This window comes from Musca autumnalis, unplaced genomic scaffold (genome assembly GCF_047663935.1).
Source record: "Musca autumnalis isolate F117 unplaced genomic scaffold, ASM4766393v1 scaffold_230, whole genome shotgun sequence".
Lineage (NCBI taxonomy): Eukaryota > Metazoa > Arthropoda > Insecta > Diptera > Muscidae > Musca > Musca autumnalis.
The window spans coordinates 37850-58256 of record NW_027411790.1 but is presented as its reverse complement, the minus strand read 5'-3'; the positions used below and the strand labels follow the sequence as shown (position 1 = coordinate 58256).

Here is a 20407-nt window from a genome sequence, read left to right as displayed (position 1 = left end):
GCCAGGCTGAATTGAAGTTTTCCTATGGAAACCTCTATTCAGCCAGGCTGAATTGAAGTTATCCTATGGAAACCTCTATTCAGCCAGGCTAAATTGAAATTTTCCTATGGAAACCTCTATTCAGCCAGGCTGAATTGAAGATTTTCCACGGAAACATATATTCAGCCAAGCTGAATTGAAGATTCCTACGGAAACCTCTATTCAGCCACGCTGAATTGAAGTTTTCCTGAGGAAACCTCTATTCAGCCAGGCTGAATTGAAGTTTTCCTATGGAAACCTCTATTCAGCCAGGCTGAATTGAAGTTTTCCTATGGAAACCTCTATTCAGCCAGGCTGAATTGAAGTTTTCCTATGGAAACCTCTATTCAGCCAGGCTGAATTGAAGTTTTCCTATGGAAACCTCTATTCAGCCAGGCTGAATTGAAGTTTTCCTATGGAAACCTCTATTCAGCCAGGCTGAATTGAAGTTTTCCTATGGAAACCTCTATTCAGCCAGGCTGAATTGAAGTTTTCCTATGGAAACCTCTATTCAGCCAGGCTGAATTGAAGTTTTCCTATGGAAACCTCTATTCAGCCAGGCTGAATTGAAGTTTTCCTATGGAAACCTCTATTCAGCCAGGCTGAATTGAAGTTCTCCTATGGAAACCTCTATTCAGCCAGGCTGAATTGAAGTTTTCCTATGGAAACCTCTATTCAGCCAGGCTGAATTGAAGTTCTCCTATGGAAACCTCTATTCAGCCAGGCTGAATTGAAGTTTTCCTATGGAAACCTCTATTCAGCCAGGCTGAATTGAAGTTTTCCTATGGAAACCTCTATTCAGCCAGGCTGAATTGAAGTTTTCCTATGGAAACCTCTATTCAGCCAGGCTGAATTGAAGTTTTCCTATGGAAACCTCTATTCAGCCAGGCTGAATTGAAGTTTTCCTATGGAAACCTCTATTCAGCCAGGCTGAATTGAAGTTTTCCTATGGAAACCTCTATTCAGCCAGGCTGAATTGAAGTTTTCCTATGGAAACCTCTATTCAGCCAGGCTGAATTGAAGTTTTCCTATGGAAACCTCTATTCAGCCAGGCTGAATTGAAGTTTTCCTATGGAAACCTCTATTCAGCCAGGCTGAATTGAAGTTTTCCTATGGAAACCTCTATTCAGCCAGGCTGAATTGAAGTTTTCCTATGGAAACCTCTATTCAGCCAGGCTGAATTGAAGTTTTCCTATGGAAACCTCTATTCAGCCAGGCTGAATTGAAGTTTTCCTATGGAAACCTCTATTCAGCCAGGCTGAATTGAAGTTTTCCTATGGAAACCTCTATTCAGCCAGGCTGAATTGAAGTTTTCCTATGGAAACCTCTATTCAGCCAGGCTGAATTGAAGTTTTCCTATGGAAACCTCTATTCAGCCAGGCTGAATTGAAGTTTTCCTATGGAAACCTCTATTCAGCCAGGCTGAATTGAAGTTTTCCTATGGAAACCTCTATTCAGCCAGGCTGAATTGAAGTTTTCCTATGGAAACCTCTATTCAGCCAGGCTGAATTGAAGTTTTCCTATGGAAACCTCTATTCAGCCAGGCTGAATTGAAGTTTTCCTATGGAAACCTCTATTCAGCCAGGCTAAATTGAAGTTTTCCTATGGAAACCTCTATTCAGCCAGGCTGAATTGAAGTTTGAATTGAAGATTTTCCACGGAAACCTATATTCAGCCAAGCTGAATTGAAGATTCCTACGGAAACCCCTATTCAGCCGCGCTGAATTGAAGTTTTCCTACGGAAACCTCTATTCAGCCAGGCTGAATTGAAGTTTTCCTATGGAAACCTCTATTCAGCCAGGCTGAATTGAAGTTTTTCTACGAAAACCTCTATTCAGCCAGGCTGAATTGGAGTTTTCCTACGGAAACCTCTATTCAGCCAGGCTGAATTGGAGTTTTCCTACGGAAACCTCTATTCAGCCAGGCTGAATTGGAGTTTTCCTACGGAAACCTCTATACAGTCAGGCTGAATTGAAGTTTTTCTACGGAAACCTCTATTCAACCAGGCTGAAATGAAGTTTTCCTACGGAAACCTCTACTCAGCCAGGCTGAATTGAAGTTTTCCTACGGAAACCTCTATTCAGCCAGGCTGAATTGAAGTTTTCCTACGGAAACCCCTATTCTGCCAGGCAGAATTTAAGTTATCCGACGGAAAGCCCTATTCAGCCAGGTTGATTTGAAGTTTTCCTAGGGAAAACCCTATTCAGCAAGGCTGAATTGAAGTTTTCCTACGGATACCTCTATTCAGCCAGGTTGAAATTAAGTTTTCCTATGGAAATCTCTATTCAGCCAGGCTGAATTGAAGTTTTTGTATGGAAACGTCTATTGAGCCAAGCTGAATTGGAGTTTTCCTACGGAAACCTCTATTCAGCCAGGCTGAATTGGAGTTTTCCTACGGAAATCTCTATTCAGCCAGGCTGAATTGTAGTTTTCCTACGGAAAACCGTATTCAATGCTAAAATTTAAACGATTTACTTCAAACAAATAAAAATGTGTTAATAAAAACCCTCTTCCTAACGTACAGAAAATTTCAATAGAAATCAGACAACATGGACCACCTACTGAGTTCTATTGGCAAGAGAACACACAGGCTAGATGTTTTGAGCCATAATCAAAAGAATTCTTTCACTATACCTGATAACTGATATTAGTTATACAATGAGCCTTAAACCCACTACCGATACAAGGAAGGGTTGGTGTGGCTTTTGACATTATGCTGTTTACCGTGAAAATTCATTGCCTCCCTTTCAGGAATGGCCATGGAAATTCTTGATAACAATATGGAAAACTCATTCAGGTTTGTGTCAAGCCAGTACGGTCGCTACTCATTTAGAATTTTGAAAATTCAACCCCATCTTCACCTTCAAATCCCGCTGCTTCAAATCCGCCAAATACTCATTTGTAAATGCTTTGTGTGGTCACATCACTTCAGAAGATCATTCCCTTGCGGAAAACGAAATATAAAGCTGTCGCAGATTTTGTATTATTCACAATCGATGTAATTTGCATGTGGTCCAAGGCGATTTTCCGTATATCATGACGACGGGCCAACAGCAATGAGGCATGTGCTTCAGTAGCCTTACAGCGCGTATGATTGTGTGGGTCACGCATATAACCCTCAGCACACTCACATTTATAGCCAGGATTTTCGGCAAACACATATACACAGGTTTTGTTGTTGATTAATTTGTAGCTGGAAAAGAGGAAAATGAACAGATTATAATTTAATATTATTTTAAAGATTTTTTCAAATTTATTATAAGAAAATGCAGAATAGCGTTTTCAAATAGATAACTTCTAGCTGAATAGAGGTTTCCGTAGGAAAACTTCAATACAGCCTGGCTAAATGGAGGTTTCCATAGGAAAACTTAAATTCACCCTGGCTGAATGGAGGTTTCCATATGAAATCGTCCATCCAGCCTAGCTGAATAGAGGTTTCCATAGGAAATCGTCCATCCAGCCTGGCTGAATAGAGGTTTCCATGTGAAATCGTCCATTCAGCCTGGCTGAATTGCGGTATCTATAGGAAATCGTCCATTCAGCTTGGCTGAATCGAGGATTCCATAGGAAATCGTCCATTCAGCGTGGGTGAATAGAGGTTTCCATAGGAAATCGTTTATTCATCTTGGCTGAATATAGGTTTCCATAGGAAATCGTCCATTCAGCGTGGCTGAATAGATGTTTCCATAGGAAATCGTTCCGCCAGGCTGATAAGCGTTTTCTAATGGAAAACTTCTATTCAGCTAGGCTGAATAGCGTTTTCTAATGGAAAACTTCTATCCAGCCAGGCTGAATAGCGTTTTCTAATGGAAAACTTCTATTCAGCCAGGCTGAATAACGTTTTCTAATGGAAAACTTCTATTCAGCCAGGCTGAATAGCGTTTTCTAATGGAAAACTCCTATTCAGCTAGGCTGAACAGCGTTTTGTAATGGAAAACTTCTATTCAGCCAGGCTGAATAGCGTTTTGTAATGGAAAACTTCTATTCAGCCAGGCTGAATAGCGTTTTCTAATGGAAAACTCCTATTCAGCCAGGCTGAATAGCGTTTTCTAATGGAAAACTTCTATTCAGCCAGGCTGAATAGCGTTTTCTAATGGAAAACTTCTATTCAGCCAGGCTGAATAGCGTTTTCTAATGGAAAACTTCTATTCAGCCAGGCTGAATAGCGTTTTCTAATGGAAAACTTCTATTCAGCCAGGCTGAATAGCGTTTTCTAATGGAAAACTTCTATTCAGCCAGGCTGAATAGCGTTTTCTAATGGAAAACTTCTATTCAGCCAGGCTGAATAGCGTTTTCTAATGGAAAACTTCTATTCAGCCAGGCTGAATAGCGTTTTCTAATGGAAAACTTCTATTCAGCCAGGCTGAATAGCGTTTTCTAATGGAAAACTTCTATTCAGCCAGGCTGAATAGCGTTTTCTAATGGAAAACTTCTATTCAGCCAGGCTGAATAGCGTTTTCTAATGGAAAACTTCTATTCAGCCAGGCTGAATAGCGTTTTCTAATGGAAAACTTCTATTCAGCCAGGCTGAATAGCGTTTTCTAATGGAAAACTTCTATTCAGCCAGGCTGAATAGCGTTTTCTAATGGAAAACTTCTATTCAGCCAGGCTGAATAGCGTTTTCTAATGGAAAACTTCTATTCAGCCAGGCTGAATAGCGTTTTCTAATGGAAAACTTCTATTCAGCCAGGCTGAATAGCGTTTCAATGGGATGTAACACACATTCACATGTTTCGTGCTTACCCCGTTTCATATTCAACTCTATAGCCAATTGGTTGATCCACGCGCTTATGCAAACAGCCACCATTTTCAACGGGCCCATTCATTAATGCCACACTTATTGGCCAGTTCATTTTCGGCAACTGGACAATCGTTGCGTTTATCACACACCATTGACTAGGGAATAGATTGGCCACCACCACAATCGAAATGAGTTGTTGAATCGCTCACAGTCTGCCTGAAAGGGAGAGAAAGCCAACCAAAGCAATTTGGAATTTGCTGTAATTTCCTTTAAACTCTCAATAAAACCTCAGACTTACCGCAATTAAGTTTATCACCCTTGTCTGCACAATCATATTGGTCATTCCACGATAGGTGGCCGGCAATGCATGAACGATCACTGCACTGGAATTGATCTGGACGACATGTTTAATTTTTGCAATTACTCTGGACTTCATCACCATCCGGGCAGTCACGTTCTCCGTCACACAACAAGCTGGAGTGCAGGCAGGTGATGCGGTCTTTGCACTGGTATTCATGGGCCAGGCAGAAGATTTTGGTGTTGGTTACATTTTTACAACCCTGGAAGAGGGACAGAGAAAGAGTGAGAGAAATCGTTAAAGGGAGATAACAACTAATTTGGATAAATATTAATAAGATTTGAATAAATCAGTTGTGTTTCAGTTCATGCACCACCTTGTAAGGAACGTGCATCAATTCCCAAAAATTCAGTACAAAAAAATCAAAACCACATAACAAGCAAAAATTCTGAAACTACAACTTCAACTTCATAAACTAAAGCGCAGAAAGTCTTGCAATCCATTGATGGTCACAGCCGTCCGCAAGTAATCCAAGCAATCAAATGTTCATTATTCCCATGACACATCAAACCCATCGAAAAACATTCCATTTGTCCTGAAACTGCTGTTGCCTTCCAACTTTGGGGATTAATTACAACATGAATTAAACTGTTCTCTATAGCAGTTTTTTTTGGACTCCTTTACATTTCTCATCTATACCATCAATGTCAAAGTTGATTGTTTTGTTAGCTTCACAAAACAGAGCAAAAAGTAATACAAAGCTAACTAAAGGGAGCTACAAGTGACATTAAGAAATAGTATACACCATGGTTCCACTAGAAAACTTCAATTCAGCCTGGCAGAATAGAGGTTACCATGGGAAATCTTCAATTAGCATGCCTGAATAGAGGTTTCCATGGGAAATATTGAATTCAGCTTTGTTGAATAGAGATTTCCAATAGGAAATCTTCAATTCAGACTGGCTGAATAGAGGTTTCCGTAGGAAATCTTCAATTCAGCCTGGCTGAATAGAGGTTTCCGTAGGAAATCTTCAATTCAGCCTGGCTGAATAGAGGTTTCCGTAGTAAATCTTCAATTCGCCTGACTGAATAGAGGTTTCCATAAGAAATCGTCCATTTAGCCAGGCTGAATAGAGGTTTCCATAAAAAATCGTCCATTTAGCCAGGCCGAGAGGAAATCTTCAATTCAGCCTGGCTGAATAGAGGTTTCCACAGAAAATCTTCAATTCAGCATGGCTGAATAGAGGTTTTCATAGGAAATCTTCAATTCAGCCTGGCTGAATAGAGGTTTTCATAGGAAATCTTCAATTCAGCCTGACTGAATAGAGGTTTTCATAGGAAATCTTCAATTCAGCCTGGCTGAATAGAGGTTTTCATAAGAAATCTTCAATTCAGCCTGGCTGAATAGAGGTTTTCATAGGAAATCTTCAATTCAGCCTGGCTGAACAGAGGTTTCCATAGGAAATCTTCAATTCAGCCTGGCTAAATAGAGGTTTCTATAGGAAATCTTTAATTCAGCCTGGCTGGATAGAGGTTTCCATAGGAAATCTTCAATTCAGCGTGGCTGAATAGAGGTTTCCATAGGAAATCTTCAATTCAGCGTGGCTGAATAGAGGTTTCCATAGGAAATCTTCAATTCAGCGTGGCTGAATAGAGGTTTTCATAGGAAATCTTCAATTCAGCCTGGCTGAATAGAGGTTTCCATAGGAAATCTTCAATTCAGCCTGGCTGAATAGAGGTTTTCATAGGAAATCTTCAATTCAGCCTGGCTGAATAGAGGTTTCCATAGGAAATCTTCAATTCAGCCTGGCTGAATAGAGGTTTTCATAGGAAATCTTCAATTCAGCCTGGGTGAATAGAGGTTTCCATAGGAAATCTTCAATTCAGCCTGGCTGAATAGAGGTTTCCATAGGAAATCTTCAATTCAGCCTGGCTGAATAGAGGTTTCCATAGGAAATCTTCAACTCAGCCTGGCTGAATAGAGGTTTCCATAGGAAATCTTCAATTCAGCCTGGCTGAATAGAGGTTTCCATAGGAAATCTTCAATTCAGCCTGGCTGAATAGAGGTTTCCATAGGAAATCTTCAATTCAGCCTGGCTGAATAGAGGTTTCCATAGGAAATCTTCAATTCAGCCTGGCTGAATAGAGGTTTCCATAGGAATCTTCAATTCAGCCTGGCTGAATAGAGGTTTCCATAGGAAATCTTCAATTCAGCCTGGCTGAATAGAGGTTTCCATAGGAAATCTTCAATTCAGCCTGGCTGAATAGAGGTTTCCATAGGAAATCTTCAATTCAGCCTGGCTGAATAGAGGTTTCCATAGGAAATCTTCAATTCAGCCTGGCTGAATAGAGGTTTCCATAGGAAATCTTCAATTCAGCCTGGCTGAATAGAGGTTTCCATAGGAAATCTTCAATTCAGCCTGGCTGAATAGAGGTTTCCATAGGAAATCTTCAATTCAGCCTGGCTGAATAGAGGTTTCCATAGGAAATCTTCAATTCAGCCTGGCTGAATAGAGGTTTCCATAGGAAATCTTCAATTCAGCCTGGCTGAATAGAGGTTTCCATAGGAAATCTTCAATTCAGCCTGGCTGAATAGAGGTTTCCATAGGAAATCTTCAATTCAGCCTGGCTGAATAGAGGTTTCCATAGGAAATCTTCAATTCAGCCTGGCTGAATAGAGGTTTCCATAGGAAATCTTCAATTCAGCCTGGCTGAATAGAGGTTTCCATAGGAAATCTTCAATTCAGCCTGGCTGAATAGAGGTTTCCATAGGAAATCTTCAATTCAGCCTGGCTGAATAGAGGTTTCCATAGGAAATCTTCAATTCAGCCTGGCTGAATAGAGGTTTCCATAGGAAATCTTCAATTCAGCCTGGCTGAATAGAGGTTTCCATAGGAAATCTTCAATTCAGCCTGGCTGAATAGAGGTTTCCATAGGAAATCTCTATTCAGCCTGGCTGAATAGAGATTTCCATAGGAAATCTTCAATTCAGCCTGGCTGAATAGAGGTTTCCATAGGAAATCTTCAATTCAGCCTGGCTGAATAGAGGTTTCCATAGGAAATCTTCAATTCAGCCTGGCTGAATAGAGGTTTCCATAGGAAATCTTCAATTCAGCCTGGCTGAAAAGAGGTTTCCATAGGAAATCTTCAATTCAGCCTGGCTGAATAGAGGTTTCCATAGGAAATCTTCAATTCAGCCTGGCTGAATAGAGGTTTCCATAGGAAATCTTCAATTCAGCCTGGCTGAATAGAGGTTTCCATAGGAAATCTTCAATTCAGCCTGGCTGAATAGAGGTTTCCATAGGAAATCTTCAATTCAGCCTGGCTGAATAGAGGTTTCCATAGGAAATCTTCAATTCAGCCTGGCTGAATAGAGGTTTCCATAGGAAATCTTCAATTCAGCCTGGCTGAATAGAGGTTTCCATAGGAAATCTTCAATTCAGCCTGGCTGAATAGAGGTTTCCATAGGAAATCTTCAATTCAGCCTGGCTGAATAGAGGTTTCCATAGGAAATCTTCAATTCAGCCTGGCTGAATAGAGGTTTCCATAGGAAATCTTCAATTCAGCCTGGCTGAATAGAGGAATCCATAGGAAATGTTCAATTCAGCCTGGCTGAATAGAGGTTTCCATAGGAAATGTTCAATTCAGCCTGGCTGAATAGAGGTTTCCATAGGAAATCTTCAATTCAGCCTGGCTGAATAGAGGTTTCCATAGGAAATCTTCAATTCAGCCTGGCTGAATAGAGGTTTCCATAGGAAATCTTCAATTCAGCCTGGCTGAATAGAGGTTTCCATAGGAAATCTTCAATTCAGCCTGGCTGAATAGAGGTTTCCATAGGAAATCTTCAATTCAGCCTGGCTGAATAGAGGTTTCCATAGGAAATCTTCAATTCAGCCTGGCTGAATAGAGGTTTCCATAGGAAATCTTCAATTCAGCCTGGCTGAATAGAGGTTTCCATAGGAAATCTTCAATTCAGCCTGGCTGAATAGAGGTTTCCATAGGAAATCTTCAATTCAGCCTGGCTGAATAGAGGTTTCCATAGGAAATCTTCAATTCAGCCTGGCTGAATAGAGGTTTCCATAGGAAATCTTCAATTCAGCCTGGCTGAATAGAGGAATCCATAGGAAATGTTCAATTCAGCCTGGCTGAATAGAGGTTTCCATAGGAAATGTTCAATTCAGCCTGGCTGAATAGAGGTTTCCATAGGAAATGTTCAATTCAGCCTGGCTGAATAGAGGTTTCCATAGGAAATCTTCAATTCAGCCTGGCTGAATAGAGGTTTCCATAGGAAATCTTCAATTCAGCCTGGCTGAATAGAGGTTTCCATAGGAAATCTTCAATTCAGCCTGGCTGAATAGAGGTTTCCATAGGAAATCTTCAATTCAGCCTGGCTGAATAGAGGTTTCCATAGGAAATCTTCAATTCAGCCTGGCTGAATAGAGGTTTCCATAGGAAATCTTCAATTCAGCCTGGCTGAATAGAGGTTTCCATAGGAAATCTTCAATTCAGCCTGGCTGAATAGAGGAATCCATAGGAAATGTTCAATTCAGCCTGGCTGAATAGAGGTTTCCATAGGAAATGTTCAATTCAGCCTGGCTGAATAGAGGTTTCCATAGGAAATGTTCAATTCAGCCTGGCTGAATAGAGGTTTCCATAGGAAATCTTCAATTCAGCCTGGCTGAATAGAGGTTTCCATAGGAAATCTTCAATTCAGCCTGGCTGAATAGAGGTTTCCATAGGAAATCTTCAATTCAGCCTGGCTGAATAGAGGTTTCCATAGGAAATCTTCAATTCAGCCTGGCTGAATAGAGGTTTCCATAGGAAATCTTCAATTCAGCCTGGCTGAATAGAGGTTTCCATAGGAAATCTTCAATTCAGCCTGGCTGAATAGAGGTTTCCATAGGAAATCTTCAATTCAGCCTGGCTGAATAGAGGTTTCCATAGGAAATCTTCAATTCAGCCTGGCTGAATAGAGGTTTCCATAGGAAATCTTCAATTCAGCCTGGCTGAATAGAGGTTTCCATAGGAAATCTTCAATTCAGCCTGGCTGAATAGAGGTTTCCATAGGAAATCTTCAATTCAGCCTGGCTGAATAGAGGTTTCCATAGGAAATCTTCAATTCAGCCTGGCTGAATAGAGGTTTCCATAGGAAATCTTCAATTCAGCCTGGCTGAATAGAGGTTTCCATAGGAAATCTTCAATTCAGCCTGGCTGAATAGAGGTTTCCATAGGAAATCTTCAATTCAGCCTGGCTGAATAGAGGTTTCCATAGGAAATCTTCAATTCAGCCTGGCTGAATAGAGGTTTCCATAGGAAATCTTCAATTCAGCCTGGCTGAATAGAGGTTTCCATAGGAAATCTTCAATTCAGCCTGGCTGAATAGAGGTTTCCATAGGAAATCTTCAATTCAGCCTGGCTGAATAGAGGTTTCCATAGGAAATCTTCAATTCAGCCTGGCTGAATAGAGGTTTCCATAGGAAATCTTCAATTCAGCCTGGCTGAATAGAGGTTTCCATAGGAAATCTTCAATTCAGCCTGGCTGAATAGAGGTTTCCATAGGAAATCTTCAATTCAGCCTGGCTGAATAGAGGTTTCCATAGGAAATCTTCAATTCAGCCTGGCTGAATAGAGGTTTCCATAGGAAATCTTCAATTCAGCCTGGCTGAATAGAGGTTTCCATAGGAAATCTTCAATTCAGCCTGGCTGAATAGAGGTTTCCATAGGAAATCTTCAATTCAGCCTGGCTGAATAGAGGTTTCCATAGGAAATCTTCAATTCAGCCTGGCTGAATAGAGGTTTCCATAGGAAATCTTCAATTCAGCCTGGCTGAATAGAGGTTTCCATAAGAAATCTTCAATTCAGCCTGGCTGAATAGAGGTTTCCATAGGAAATCTTCAATTCAGCCTGGCTGAACAGAGGTTTCCATAGGAAATCTTCAATTCAGCCTGGCTGAACAGAGGTTTCCATAGGAAATCTTCAATTCAGCCTGGCTAAATAGAGGTTTCTATAGGAAATCTTTAATTCAGCCTGGCTGGATAGAGGTTTCCATAGGAAATCTTCAATTCAGCCTGGCTGAACAGAGGTTTTCATAGCCTGAATTTAGATTTTGAAGTTGTTGCGAACGAGGTGACAGACTTATGGTCTATTTTTCTAAGACGATTCGAATTTAAATTCGTTCGAACTGCTCCCAAGCTCCGGTTTTTGTAGAAATTTTTTGTTTTATTGGAAACACAAATGAAACAAATATTTTTAAAAAATAGAACTTTGGTAATAGTTCGAACGAATTTAAATTCGTATCGTCTTAGTGAAACAGTCCATTAGTATACCCTTTTAGCATATTGAAACTAACACAATTTTCTTTCATTGACAATTCACTTGTTACATTATTGGGTTGGGTGTGGAAAGATTTTTTCCAAGAATTTTCTTTAGCTGCTGCTCATTTATTGTTTTTTTTTCGAGTCTTTCACTTTTCTCACTGGCAGTGTAGAATGGTCATTTGTTTTTTGTTTTTGTTTAGAGAACTTTGACGGCCAAGCTGACAGGCAGACATCGGTTGTTAACTTAATGTTGCTTTGTAAAACATCATGTTTTACTGTAATTTTCTCAAATTTACACTTCTCCCTTTACCAAAGGCGGGAAAAGGAATTTTTCCAAGAATCCTGTTCTGCTTATCCTTCTGTGTTGAGTTTTCACTTCTCCGGTGTGATTAATTCACGCAATGATTCGCCCTTGCAGAAGAATTAGATTAAATTCGTTTTGAATGAAGTAGCCAGTGATTAGGTTGTGTTATTGAAATGTCAAAGAAGGACAATAAAAAAAGTCTTAAAAAAGAAGGCAATAACAAATTATTGCAATTAAATCAAGTGCGTATAGGTCTGTTTTCTATTAGGGGTTTGACGGAGGTCCTTCCTGTTACGTGGAACCGGAAAAGGAGGAGTTGAGAAATGAGCTCTGATCCTGTAGACATGAAAACCTAATACGGGTTTTACCTGTCTCCTCTCACTAGGTACTAATAAAATCACCAATTTAAAGGCTTCAGAAAACCTGCAATACATAAAATACAATAAAGTCGCTACAGACTCCCTTTTACTTTCGAACGTAAATACCAATCCGACTCTCGCTTGCATATGGTGCCAAACAACATGAAATTCATTTCTCTTGAAGCCTTCCAAAAAAGCTTTGGGAAATTGGCCAATAAAACAATGTTCACCACGATGTTACTTGCCTCAAATACTTCTATATCCTCAACCTAGCCTGGCAACTAAAGAAGCATCGAACAACACCACTGCCATGGGCTCACACATACATACTTCCCAAAAGCAATGACAATGCATTTTTTTGTTAAAAGAGTTTAAACACAATCAGAATAATAAAAGCAACAAGAGGATTTGGATTTTTTTTTGAGGCTTCTATTTTCTAGTCTACTTATAAGTGAAAGCAATGCTAAATATTTAGAACAGAAAATAATGAATAGTAAAAATATTATGAAAGGGAAAGCACAGGAAAACATCCTATTCAGCCTGGCTGAATAAGGTTTTCTGTAGGAAAACTTTAATTCAGCGTGGCTGAATAAAGTTTTCAGTAAGGAAAACCTGCTATTCAGTTTTATATTAAAATTTCTGTATGAAAGCTCTATTCAGCCAGGCTGAATTGACGATTTCCTATAGAAACCTCTATTCAGCCAGGCTCAATTGACGATTTCCTATAGAAACCTCTATTCAGCCAGGCTGAATTGACGATTTCCTATAGAAACCTCTATTCAGCCAGGCTCAATTGACGATTTCCTATAGAAACCTCTATTCAGCCAGGCTGAATTGACGATTTCCTATAGAAACCTCTATTCAGCCAGGCTGAATTGACGATTTCCTATAGAAACCTCTATTCAGCCAGGCTGAATTGACGATTTCCTATAGAAACCTCTATTCAGCCAGGCTGAATTGACGATTTCCTATAGAAACCTCTATTCAGCCAGGCTGAATTGACGATTTCCTATAGAAACCTCTATTCAGCCAGGCTGAATTGACGATTTCCTATAGAAACCTCTATTCAGCCAGGCTGAATTGACGATTTCCTATAGAAACCTCTATTCAGCCAGGCTGAATTGACGATTTCCTATAGAAACCTCTATTCAGCCAGGCTGAATTGACGATTTCCTATAGAAACCTCTATTCAGCCAGGCTGAATTGACGATTTCCTATAGAAACCTCTATTCAGCCAGGCTGAATTGACGATTTCCTATAGAAACCTCTATTCAGCCAGGCTGAATTGACGATTTCCTATAGAAACCTCTATTCAGCCAGGCTGAATTGACGATTTCCTATAGAAACCTCTATTCAGCCAGGCTGAATTGACGATTTCCTATAGAAACCTCTATTCAGCCAGGCTGAATTGACGATTTCCTATAGAAACCTCTATTCAGCCAGGCTGAATTGACAATTTCCTATAGAAACCTCTATTCAGCCAGGCTGAATTGACGATTTCCTATAGAAACCTCTATTCAGCCAGGCTGAATTGACGATTTCCTATAGAAACCTCTATTCAGCCAGGCTGAATTGACGATTTCCTATAGAAACCGCTATTCAGCCAGGCTGAATTGACGATTTCCTATAGAAACCTCTATTCAGCCAGACGATTTCCTATAGAAACCTCTATTCAGCCAGGCTGAATTGAGGATTACATATAGAAACCTCTATTCAGCCAGGCTGAGTTGACGATTACATATAGAAACCTCTATTTAGCCAGGCTGAATTGACCATTACATATAGAAACATCTATTCAGCCAGGCTGAATTGACGATTACATATAGAAACCTCTATTCAGCCAGGCTGAGTTGACGATTACATATAGAAACCTCTATTCAGCCCAGGCTGAATTGAGGATTACATATAGAAACCTCTATTCAGCCAGGCTGAGTTGACGATTACATATAGAAGCCTCTATTCAGCCTGGCTGAATTGACGATTTCCTATTGAAACCTCTATTCAGCAAGGCTGAATTGACGATTACATATAGAAACCCTATTCAGCCAGGCTGAATTGACGATTACATATAGAAACCTCTATTCAGCCAGGCTGAAGTGACGATTGCATATAGAAACTCTGTTCAGCCTAGGCTGAATTGAAGTTTTCCTATAGAATAAATAGCGGACCAAAATGATCTTCGTAGGTAAGACCCAATAGTTTTCTTATAGAATTCCACAAGCTTTCTCATAGAAGGCCACAATGTTTTATTATAGAGTCCCGTAAGGTCTCCTTATAGAAGACCACTTGGTCTTCTTATAGAAGACCACAATTTCTTCTTAAAGTAGACCGCAAGGTCTTCTTAGAAAAGAACACAAGGTCTTCTTATAGAAGACCACAAGTCTTCTCATAGAATATAACAAGGCCTTCCACAGATTACCGCAAGGTGTTCATATAGACGACTACAAAAGAGAAGACCAAAATATCTTCTTAGAGAATATTAAGGTGTCGGATTTGGGCAAAAACTTATTTGTTAAAAATTCTCCGATATATTCTTAGGCGAAAATCTTTAGTGGGGGTATTCCAAAAGTAATGCCTGTCAATAAAATTGGAAAATATCACCTTTATAATGATGCAAAATAGAATGGCGAAGTTGGTTGGAAAAAAGAAATTATCGCCTTTACAATGATGTAGATTAGAGTATCGTAGGCAGGGTACGTTAAAATACTTAAATAATATTTCCAATCGTTTCGTTTCGTATTTTCCATAGGAACAATACAAAACAGAACATAACCAACGTTGGCCGAGCTCGCTGTTTAGTTTCGTTTTATTTACATTCGTGAGTGCGAACAAAACGAAAAGCAAAAAGTACTCAACTCCACAAGATCAGATAGAAAACGGAATAGTACTGAACACATGTGAATAAATCAAAAACGTTTGGTTGGTTGATAAAATTCACTGTGGTATGCTGAATCAGCATGGCTGATGCTAAATTATTGTGTTGTTAAGCAATCACATGTGTGTGTGTGCCTGAGTGTGTCACTGACCATAACGCACAGCAAACGTTTGCCAAAATTCTTTTTGTTTGGGTGGTGAATGAAACATCTCGGCAAAGCATAGCCGAAGTACATTCCAGCAATCGTACACTTTTCATCTTTTTACATTGAAAAGTTTGTGGTTTTGTTTTGGTTGTGAGAATGAAACGATTCAGAGAAGCTGAAAAGTTTGTGGCTTTGTGTGATTGTTACGGGAATCGTTTTGTTTGTTTCCGTTCATTGATCGTAGGTGGTCAAACAACGGAGATATCGCAAAAGTCGATAGTACATCCCATTTTTCTTCTTATAGAATACCACAAGAGGTTGTTACAGAAGAGCAAAATGTCTTCGTACAGAAGACCACAAAGTCATCTTATAGAGAACCACAAAGTCTTTTACAGCAGACCACAGGGTCTTCTTATAGAAGACCGCAGAATCTTCTTATGGTAGATCACACGTTCTTCTTATGGAAGACCACAAGGACTTATTATAAAACACCTCAAGGTCTTCCGATGTAAGACCATAAAGTCGTACTAAATAAGATCGCAAGCTCTCATTTTAGAATACCACAAGGTCTTTTTATGGATAACCATAAGTTCTTCTTATAGAAGACCGCAAGTTCTTCTTATCGAAGACCACAAGTTCTTCTTATAAAAATTCACAAGGACTCTTAGAACACCACTTTGTCTTCTTTTAAAAGGCCAGGAGGGCTTATAAGACCCGTTGGTCTTCTTCGCTTTTGAAATCCATTATCTTAACGTTTCATCCTTGTCAGACATTCCATTATTCCATTTTTCATAGAAATGAAAATTATTTTCTTTCCAAATGACAATTTGTGAAATTGTAGAACAAATTGTCAAATTACTTTCTCTTGAGTTGTTCTTTTCTACAATTCAAAAGTAATTAATAATTTCAAGCCAACTAGATGTACAATTACAGGATACATTTTTATTGTCAAATTTGTTGTGTACTTTTAGGTGATGACGGCAAAGCGCTGCTGGCCATTTGCTAAGAGGACACTTCAAAAACAATTTAAATTATTATGGCAATGAGAAATTAGAACGGAGTCCATTGTAATGGATAAAAAATATTGTATTATTCTCAGATAATGAATGGATGGATGATGCTAGAAATGCTGAGACTTTTAATTGGGTCATGGAAAATGTTATTCAATTGTTTGCCTAATTTTAAGAAATATGAAAGAAAGAAAATAAGTGAATATTTCGACTATAAAAAGATGGTGGTTAGCAGGTAACAGTATTGGTTTTAGGCAGGTCGAAAAACAAACACTCAAAATTATTAACGCGCCATCTAACGGTATTGATATTGTCAGTTAGGGATAATATCAAGCTCGGCACGTTTGAGTTTATTACGACTTTAACATCCGAGTCTATAACGCCTTTGACTATATTGTGTCCTTGTAATCGCCTACGACCTTACAGGGCCATTCATCTACCTCTATTCAGTCTTCCTCAGAATTTGGCATGAAGTCAAAAATTATTCAGTATTGAAATAACCACGACATATTCCATTAAAATATGCTCCAAACATTTACGCCTCTGAATGCCCCTTTCTGTGAAAGAGACTGTGAATATGCTATGGATTCTACTTACGATTTTTTTCATATGGGACATTAAAACCTGTCCCGTTAATCCATACAAATGATTTATGGTCATTAGTAGCCTTTTTTAAAAAGGACATTACAATAATTATTTACCATTAATAATGAAATAATAGCAAAAGTAATCATCAGTTATGATTGTTGTAAATATTTACAAAAGTATTACCAACAACAAAACAACTTGAAATTATAAACCACACAGTGATGAATGCAATTTCCCCTTGTCTTCCCTCACAGAAATCCTGGCAAATAAACGTGAACGTTTAAAATGCAATTGTGAAAAAAGAACAAACGATTTCCCTAAACAAAGGATGCAGTGGAGGAATTGCAGAAAAATGGCAACACAAACTATACGCAAATAAAAAAACTACTATCCAAAGGGAGTCCATAATTTATACATTACTGGCTGGCTGGATGGTTGGCTAGCTGGATGAATGACTGGCTAGCTTTGGCTATGAAACTGTTAGGGAAAAAATAAAAATACGACAAACATAAAATAACCCACTAAAGCTATTTAATAAACAATTCTGGGCACTATGGCTCATACAAACAATACTTTCCCTCCACAACAAGAGGAGACTCCAGTCAAAAAAATATCACCAATATTTCAAGACTTCTTGCCATTTTGTTGTTGATATATAAAGGACTGTTTAAAATATGCAAGAGATTTTTTGCATTGTTCTTTTTGCATCCCCTTCTACAAACTTCCATAAAAATATATACAAAACCGTAGCATTTAAAATTGCATAAAAACTTCCCCCAGGAAAAACCATTAAGATTTATGTAGCCACAACATAAAGACGCCAACCAACCGACTACCAAAAACCTACCCCAGCTAGCAAGCAACATAAACTTATTTTGTTCCGGTCTCTGGTCAACAACTATAACTTTAACATACGATTATGTGGTCCATACTAAATGAAAGTTGTTTAAAGGCATAACAAAATTTAAAGCATATATTAAGGCGGAATAAGCTTTTAACAATTTATATATGTGTGTATAAAAGAGTGGGGTTCTATAAGAAGACCTTATGGTCTTCTATTAGAAGTTCTGGAGTTCTTTTATAAGAAGCCCTTGAGGTCTTCTATAAAAAGACATGGAGGTCCTCTGAAAGAAGACCTAGTGGTCTTCCATAAGAAGGCCCAATATCCTTCTAAAAGAATACTTTGTGGTCTTCTCTAAACAAATCTGGCGTTCTTCTACAAGAACACCTGGTGGTTTGCTATAAGAAGGAATAGTAGTCTTCTATAAGAATACTGGTGGTCATCTATAAAATAGGTGGTGCTCTTCTGGTAAGAAGAAGGCCTGGTGGTCGTCTATACGAAGACCTGGTGGTCGTCTATAATGAATTTGGATATTTTCCCACAAATTGTTGGCATTTTCCCTTGACCAAAATTCTTACCTCGTGTAAAATTTGTCAGTATTAAACTTTAACTGAGAACACTTCTAGCGTTGTTATGGATACTATACACACAATTAAAACTGTGGAATATCTGTATATAGTAGGCTGTAAGTCTGTTATCTGAGCACGTACATCAACATAATTGGCATCTATAGAAATGGCGAGAGATCGTCTTTCAAAAACAACTCACGTGGGCGGAATTCGTCAAAAAGGAATAAAGATATAAGATTGGTATATTAAATTGTTTTAATAATGTTTAATACAAAAGTTTCGGTCCATTTTACCCGGTAAAAAACTATCTGATCATCATGTAAAATTGCAAGCTTCTTTTCGCTGATCGGACTAGGATTGCGACCTACAGAGCAGATACAAATTCGGATCAAAATTTTGTTTTTGGTCCATTTCACCCCCTAAATATTTCACGATCATCACCAATAACAATAGCGATCTATTCTGATGCAAAACCGACCTCCATACCAAATTTCGTGACGAAGGGTTCATAATTGCAGCCTGGAGTTTGATTACAATTTATAATGACAGACGGACACACGGACGGAGGCACGTCGCTATATCGCTTTATCTCGTCGAGATATGAAAAATGGTATATAATATTGGGGGTCTACGACAAATATTTTGCATTTTTGGCAAAACAAATTTATAATACTCTTCTCACATTGTGGAGTAGGGTATCACAAGTAAAAAAGTATCAGTCGGCTTGGCCGACAGAGATATACCCACAGCCTGTGTACATTGAAACAATTTTTTCCAAAAAAGGTATGTCCTTAGAGGGTTTTAAAAATGTTGGGCGTATGAACCGACAAAAATGTTGATTAGAATTAAAGAGCAAAAGTTTTGCGGAGAAATACTTAAAGGAATGGATCGACAATGACCATGAAGAGGATCTCCAGAAACTACATATGTGCCATAGGGGGTTTTTACACCATTCGGGCTGTTTGCTCAAGAAGTGTGGATTTGCCCCTGAAAAACTTTTACCATTGTAATTGAGGCAGCGAATGCAAGTTGCTCCAACAAAAATCAAAGTAATTCGATAGCAGGTCTTAAAGTGAACTTATCCGAAATTTTTGTTTGGGAGGTACTGGATGAAGTGGACAAATATAGTCCATATTTGAACCTGATCTATATCTGGTAGATATATTAGGATGTGTAAAGTATAGACTAATCCGGCCACTCCCTTCAAAAGTTACTGTTTAGGTGAGGGAGGAGAAATCGATAGGCTTCGATAACTCAGTAAAGGAATGATGAGCAGTGGGGGTGAAAAGAATAAAATAAAACAACAAAAGCAGTATCAGTTTAAATATAATAAATGATTGCCGTTTATTGATCGTATTTCTTTTCAAACAACAACAAAGATTACCTTCTGTAATCTGTGGTGGCGACAGAGGCCGGTTAGTAAACGCGAAGACGTTTGGGTTACTACGCGAAGTTAACTATTCAACGGTTGATTGACAAGTGAACGCAGAGGTTCTTGCAATCGCAGAGGATTGCAGCGATCGCAGAGGATCTGAGTCGATTTATACTACTACATTTACATATTCCAATGAGAGAAAACTCAACAACCACCGCTCGTTAGCATCAACACTCTACGGTCTCCGCAGAGGGAACTTGCTGAGGTGATGCACGATGATGTCAATCAGCATCCGTGATCGACTGAGCTCGGGAAGTTGAGCTGGAATGTATCAAACCTAAACATTCCGCCTCCCATGCTAGACCAATTGTCTAGCATTTTATTACAAAATTGGAATATATTCGATTCAAATGCTAGGAAAGAACGTAAAGTCAGATTCCTAAGTGAGCTATGTACAATATACCGATATTAACTTTCAAGATAGTGTGCGAGCGATTTAAGTTATTATGTTTAACAATTATGCACTTGGTGATTTATAAAGTGGTCGATTTCAATTTCGTGTCCGATTTGCCATTGTGAACTATATTCACTTTCGCAGTTTCCAGGAGCACATTATTATCTATTGAAACGATAGGAACCGGATTTAGCTTGTTTTTGTCGGCAGTTTCTCGACTTTTGACATTTGTAAAAGCCGGAGATGTGCATGGGCGTGACAAAGAACAAGTAAACACTCGACTTTTGACCTTTGTAAAAGCCGGAGAGTGGTTTGGGTGCGAAAAAGTAGAATTAAGTTCTCGACTTTTGACATCAGTAAAAGCCGGAGAGGTCTTCGAATATGATGAAGCAATAACTTTTTTAATTGGTGGCCGGTGAAGAAGGCTGTAATGCCTTTGCTTGCAGGAATTGCAACTATGTTTGCTGTTACAGTTTTTAACAGCATGACCAGGAGATAAGCAATTTATACAGCA

General features: G+C 39.0%; 1 pseudogene; it reads right to left on the bottom strand.

Annotated features, from left to right (window-relative positions):
• The window catches only part of LOC141396320 (low-density lipoprotein receptor-like), a 72990-nt pseudogene that overhangs the window by 31886 nt on the left and 20697 nt on the right, over nt 1–20407 (bottom strand).